The 7,397-nt window shown below is 36.3% G+C and overlaps 1 long non-coding RNA gene across 1 annotated transcript; it reads right to left on the reverse strand.

Annotated features, from left to right (window-relative positions):
• Positions 1-1,509: 1,509 nt before the first annotated feature.
• On the reverse strand, positions 1,510-5,598 carry LOC129149931 (uncharacterized). The gene is made up of 4 exons (XR_008556714.1): positions 5,559-5,598; positions 5,075-5,150; positions 3,916-3,988; positions 1,510-1,553 (listed from the first exon to the last, which is right to left on the reverse strand). It is a non-coding gene; the product is annotated as an uncharacterized LOC129149931 (long non-coding RNA).
• Between the last annotated feature and the right edge of the window lie 1,799 nt (positions 5,599-7,397).

Genomic DNA, 7,397 nt, shown 5'->3' on the forward strand with positions numbered 1-7,397 from the left:
CATTGCAATTTCAAGTAAGTAATTAACAGAAACTCAAATAAGGATGCTATAATATACCATTCGCTAAAGCAGTCTCAGTATTATGTTACATACAGTTTTCATCTTTTCAATTATTTCCCTTTAATCTTAAAGCAAATAAAGTTTTTCTTACAATTATGCCACTATGAAGATCACCATGCCAAATGCTAATAGATGTTTCAAGTCAGCATGTCAGTTTTTTGTCAGTGGATAAACACTGTTACTGGATTCTATTCCAGCAGTCTCATGTTCTGCTGCCTTTTTATCATGTGACATCATTGCAAAGGCTGTTACAATCTTCTTTTTATTTCCTTTTAGAGAAACTTTGGTAACTAAACTCAGTGAGAAGTAGACATTTAATTATATGCATGTTAAATCCTTATTGTGGGTGTATCATCATCTCTGTAAATCATAATAAATAATATTCCTTGAAAAATTACAATGGCATTTTGTTAATGGAGCACTGAAACTCTGTTATTGGAGTTAATAGGTACTCAGTCAATACTTAGTCAAAAAGCATAAGATTGGGTATGAGATCCACTCTGGTTTTAATATTGGCTCTATAGTGAAAAGTTTTATTTACATGAAATGTAGAAGAAGCATATCAAAGTTTAGTCTGCCCATGATGTATTTTTTAATAGTAAAAGTTTACAAGATGCTTTTTACAGTAATCCTTTTTTTTTTCTAAATAAAAAAAAATCAAACAAATAAAAATAGTGGAAATAAGATATGAAATATTGTAGTGTATTTATGAAGGTGTTTTCATATAAAGTCATTTTAAAAACATTCGGTATTTAAACCCAGTTAGGTTATTAAACTGACATAAAAGCAGATACTGGATATACAAAAGAAATCAGAAAAATGCATATTAAAAGAATATAAGTTTTTCTTTGTATTTAGTTTTCTTTTGTGTGATATACTCAAGTTTTACTTGACATGAAAATCAAATGTGCCTGCAAATCATTTGCTTTTGGAGTATGTCATAAAGTTGGAGTATTTATATGTCATCCAGTATTTCTTTTTCTCTTCTTTTTGACATTTTTCTGCAATTAATCTGTATGATAAATAAAATAATATTTTATAATGCAATGTGCTTAAATATTGATAATTATTTTTTACTGGAAAAAATTATATAATAATAACCCCAAAAGTCACTAATATAGAAAACAGAGAATAATGAGATAATAACGTGGGAAAATAATTTTAACTGATTTTTATGATAAATTTGGTCACAATGATAATAAAGCTAATGACATGATAATTGCCTTTTGAATCCCATTTTATGGACAAGGCACTATGCTAAACATTTCACATGTTATTATTTTTTAAATCTCTTTAAAACTCTCTCTGTTATTATAGTCTTACCAGAGGCCCGTTGCATGAAAATTCATGAAAGAGTAGTCCTTCCTTCCGCCGTTTGGCAGCACTGGCTTCCCTTGGGCACCTGGGATCCAGGCTTCCCTTCTCCGGCCACTGGCAGGCACCCGGGACCTGGGCTGGTTTCACTCCAGCCCCAGCTTTGTCAGGAAGGACCTCTGGAATGATGTCCAGAAGACATCGGTCTAATTAGTAGATTACCCTTTTATTATTATAGACTAGAGGCCCAGTGCACGAAATTCGTGCACAGGCATGTGTGTCCCTCAGCCCAGCCTGCACCCTCTCCAATCTGGGACCCCTCAAGGGATGTCTGACTGCTCGTTTAGGCCCTATCCAGGTAGGATCGGGCCTAAACGGGCAGTCAGACATCCCTTTCACAATCCAGGACTGATGGCTCCCAACTGCTCGCCTGCCTGCCTTCCTGATTGCCCCTAACTGCTTCTGCTTGCCAGTCTGATCACCCCCTAACCACTCCCCTGCCAGCCTGATTGATGCCTAACTGCTCCCCTGCCAGCCTGTTTGCCCCTAACTGTCCTCCCCTGCAGGCCTGGTCACCCCTAACTGCCCTCTCCTGCAGGCCTGGTCACCCCTAACTGCCCTCCCCTGTAGGCCTGGGTCCCCCCCAACTTCCCTTCCCTGCAGGCCCGGTCGCCCCCAACTTCCCTCCTCTGCTGGCCTAGTCACCCCTACCAGCCCTCCCCTGCAGGCTTGATCACCCCCAACTGCCCTCCCTTGCAGGCCTGGTCCCTTCCAACTGCCCTCCCCTACTGGCCATCTTGTGGCGGCCATCTGTGTCCACATGGGCGCAGTCATCTTTGACCACATGGGGACAGCCACCTTGTGCCTTGGAGTGATGGTCAATTTGCATATTATTCTTTTATTAGATAGGATTAGATAGGATAGAGGCCTGGTGCACAGGTGGGGGCTGGCTGGTTTGCCCTGAAAGGTGTACTGGATAAGGGTGGAGGTTCCCTAGGGGTGTGGGGCGGCCTGGGTGAGGGGCCTGTGGTAATTTACAGGCTGGCCACACACCCCAGTGACCCAAGCAGAGCCCCTGGTATCTTGGATTTATTTATCTTCTATAATTATAATTTTGTAGCATTGAGTGGAGGCCTGGGTTGGCCAGGGCAGGCGGAAAGTTTGGCTTCCTCCATTGCCGGGGAAATCCAAGCCTCCTGCTCTCTCCATGGCTGCCTCCATCTTGGTTGGGTTAATTTACATACTCACTCCTGATTGGCTGATGGGCCTGGCTTGTGGGTGTAGCGGAGGTATGGTCAATTTGCATATTACTCTTTAATTAGATAGGATTATTATTATAGATTGTCCTGTTTAATTAAGAAAACTTGCCTTAGAGCTTCAGTGCTCAATCACATGGTTCCTAGCTAGTAAGTGGTAAACTCAAGAATTAAACTCAGTTGTATGTATGATTCCAAAACTCATGTCCTTAATGACCTCATTGTATTATTCTCAATACAATCTATGATTGCGAGGCTGATTATTATTGTGCTTCAGCTATGTTTGTAAGAAATATCCTGCCTAATTATCAAGTCACTAATTAAAGGGTTAGTGATGATGGTAAGAAGAGTTTTCAAAGAGAACTTTAGTGGCTATTCAAATTTTCTGATTTAAAAAAAAAAGTATGATGTCATGTTCCTATAATAGCAAGCATTCACCGTTCCTAATTTATTCAGTTTTTTAATTCCCTTGACTTTGACATACTATTTTTATCAGCTCCCCAAATACAAAAATGAACAATTGAGAACTGCCATCTCTCAATGACTATGCTTGCATTATGATGTGCCACAGTCAGTTAAAAATGCTTATTACATGATCTGGGTAAATCGTAAGCCAATGACACTATTGAGTACATGAGATCAATCTGCAAACTGAACTATATAGAGTTGTCACTGATGTTATACCTCTAAGGAATCTAATTTATATTCAAACTGACAGTCTAAAATCATCTAAACATTTATCCATTTGTCAGAATGAGCTTATGTGACAGTTTTCCTTTTGTCTGTCACCTAACTTTAAATTATTTCAGATAAGCTGATAAAACAGAAATTTTGTATAGACCAGTTACTACTCTGCAGTAGTAATTATAAAAGAGTGATTTCTTTATTTCCCAGCTATTTAATATGCCAATTGTTCCTTAAGTACTCAAAGTCCATAAAATGAAAGATATATAAATCTATGTATTTCCTCATAATTATGTAATGAAAGCTTTCCATGCAGAAAGTTCTTTGGGTAGAAAAATACCCAGTGTGCAGAATTGAAAATTAATTCAAATTAGGAAAATATGACTTACTTTTTTCATCAATTTTTATCTCATTATTTATGTATTTATAAGAATACCAATATTCTAATTTGACAATCTTTACATGAACAAGGTTATGAAATAGCTGCAAATTACCAAATGAAATATTCACTGATTTTAGTTTGCTGTCCCTTCTTATTATATTAAAAATGCAATTTATGATCAATATTACTTCTACTCCATAGATAATTAATGTCAAATACCTTCATAAGAAAGTTTTCTTTCTGCTAGCTTGAATGTTCAACAACTTGGGCCTCTGAGTCACTGGTCTGAACACTAGCCAAGAGAAACAAGAGCCTTACTGTTAATAGGGAACTGTTACCATTAGTTATTAATATTAATATAGGAATGGAGTAAAGGGGAGGCCAGACATTGTAAGCAGGGTCATCTGGTCAGCTTCACCAGGGAGCAGCAACTTAACACTCCCTAGGGAACCACCAGTCCATTCCCAGCAAATCACTTGGGAAAGGGGAAAATTGGGGCATGGGCAATGAAGTCCACTGACATAGGGCAGGTGCTTGCCTGTTAGTCTAACCTGGAAACAAAGACCATTGGCTAGAATAGTGGACCCCAATGCAAGCCCATGAAAATTTGGGAATACACAATCCCCAGAGGAAGAGGTTCCCTCTCTCTTATTCCTCTTGCTTTGTTCCTGCTTCCTTGCACTCACTCATGCTCCCTCCATAGCTATGTGGCTATAGAAGCCTCATAGTCCATGGCCATGCCCACCCCATATGCAATGGACTACAGCTGTGAGCACAAGCTAACCTAGCCAGATGCTGGAATACGGAGCAGAAGCTCTGGGCAGGGGCTTTGGTTTTGTCTTTTGCTGAAGACAAAATATGATTTTTTTACATGGTGGAATGGAGAGAGATGGGACTTTGGAAACTGAGGGATTTAATTCCATAGAAATAAAGCTTTCCACAATACATTATCCTCTCATGGGGCCTCAGGAAATTCTTATTCCCACAGTACCTCAATAAGGCCACTTCCACCAGCAACAGGCGGGGACACAGAGGACAACCCAGATAACAGAAACACTCCACCACTGAACAGTCAGAGATATCCCATTCTTCCCATTACCCTAGTAGCCTTTAAGGCTTCCATGCCACATGCTCTCCCTAAGGTCTTTCTGACCAGCCATCTGAATTCTTGTCTTTCATCAATGATGGCTTGCCTACTGAGACTTCTCATTTACCATCAAGCCAATGGGCAAATCTTTCTGAGCCTCATTATTATTTTCATGTTCTTCTCCTAAGAACCCCTTATATGTCTCATCTTGGTGTATGTTAGTCATTTGTAGAAGTCCATGCCCACTTTGCCCTACTCCCAGTTTTTAATCTATTATTATTTAGTGCTTACCTTGATACTTCTTGATTCATATCCTACTGGAGCATATTTCTCTGTCTTTCTTCTTACTCCAATTCTTTGTGCTGAGCTTGGATCTTACTACTGAGCTTGGATCCCATAATCTACAATCTGGAACTTCAACTCTAATACTCAAAAATTTCTCCCAAGAACAGTCCACCTGCTTCTTAACTTAACCCTTGCTTCATCTTGAGAATACCTTACTGATCTTGAAAGTAGATACCCTCACACTTAAGGAACATTGCTTGTCTTCCTTTCTCCTCCATACCGTGTTTACAGTCTTCCTCACCTTCAATCATGCTGCCTTGGAGCTCACATAGTCTTATTATATCACCTTTTCTCTCTTATTGACTATGTAAAACTTCTTGTCATATTTACTTAGACAATAATGCTTAACCCCTTGCTTCATTTTTTTTTTTCATGCCACCTCAGTTCTTCTCACCACTTTCAATTATTTTATGGCTCATATAGAGGATACTTCCAACATAGTAGCTTTAGCATCTTCTCTCTTCTTGAACTCCTCTCCAGAATTCCATGGCTGCTTCCTCGCTCTTATCTTTGCAAAAAACAAACTAGAAGAAAACTGTAAATTAAAAAAAAAAAATCACATATTCAGACATTCCACTGATAAAATAAAAATTTCTATCACCACATCTAATAATGCAATTCTTCAATTTGGCCAAAACTATCTGAACTTTTCCTTCTCCAATTTCAATATACCCTTTAGTTTCTCTTCTTTCTTACTTATTTGACTTGTATATTATGGTTCAGCATTATAATCATTCTTTTGCAATTATTATTAAGCATCTTACCTTTGGACTTAGCTGAGAAACCACTAAATTTGAAGTATCCTGTTAATATGTACTCATAGTGATTATTAGAGAATTACTGCTGAAATTTTACACAACATAGAAAGCCTTTAAGAAGGATTAAAAAACTTCAATATATTCTAAATAATGTATGGTATATCTGCTATAATTCTCTTGTAACATTTACACAAAGACTCCTGAAATCTCTTCACATTTTCTTTTTATAACCTTTTGATGACCTGTCCTTGTTACACTTTCCTTGCTTCCCCTACATCCATTCATAATACATCTAAAGATTAAAATCCTGAAATAATTGTATTTCTACTCCTAGAACATATTTAGGATACACATTCAACAAGCATTTACTTAAGTGAATAAATTTAATCATTCCCCACTTATTTTTATTACAATTTTCCCATTAATAGATATAATTCTTATAAGTCACAACTTGCAGAACTAATTTCTGCAATATAATCTAAGATGGGAACAGTCTGAGAAGTTAAAATAAATTTTCAAAAATTCAACATGTTGCTTGTTTTAAACTTACTTAGCAATATTAGCAATACTTATTAAAATTATCTTTATATACATTCCTCAAATACTGCCCAAGTTACAGCCGCCTCTATAACTTCCCCAAAATCTCTCCATTTTGAAAAGTTACAGTCACTACCCCCACCCTATGTACCTCTTTTTTTGCCATATTATGTTCATCTTTATCACATTACTGGAGGAATTCTGTGACAAAAGAAGCTCACCCATATGAATTTTATAATCTATGATGTTCTCTATGTATATATCTATATATCTTGCTGTATACACAAATATAATTTTTGACATGTACTATCATTAAATTTCAGCAAAATATAACTTGTATGAGTTCCTTTTTATATGTTGCAGACTGATCAAAGGTGTGTTTGTGCATGCCCATGTGCCGCAATCACACATGCATGTGAATAAATTATACCTGGTCAAATTTGTGATATAATTTTACTTTTGGTTTGCAAAATTAGCCAATATGGTGTTGGATCAAGCTTGAAGATGATGTTAAAAATATTATATAAAATATTTTGATTCTATATAATCTGATAATTTTTGATAAACATGTTTTGAAATCCTCTGGTGATAATTTGTCATTTTTGTCTACTTTTGTTCTTTATATTTTTCAAATATGATTTTTATTATTACCAAAACAAAATATTCTTTTTATGTTTTTGATAGGTTGTTCTGTTTATTTTATTATCAATATTACTAGATCTATTTTTGTTAGTTAATAAAATATTAAAACTTTTACATCCTTCTGTTAAAACTATTGTTATTTTATTTTATTTTGGTTAACTTCATTCTGAGATTCTTTCCTTTCAAATGTGGGTTTTTACACATTTGCATGTACTAGAATAAGCAATCTACTTGGTTTTCTTTCTAATTAAAGCTATAAATAATTAAATAGATTTATAACATAAATAGAATATTGAATTTATGATGGTGCTCTCATTTTTAAAATTTTTCCC

Source organism: Eptesicus fuscus, chromosome 8 (assembly GCF_027574615.1).
Source record: "Eptesicus fuscus isolate TK198812 chromosome 8, DD_ASM_mEF_20220401, whole genome shotgun sequence".
NCBI classification, from domain to species: Eukaryota; Metazoa; Chordata; class Mammalia; order Chiroptera; family Vespertilionidae; genus Eptesicus; species Eptesicus fuscus.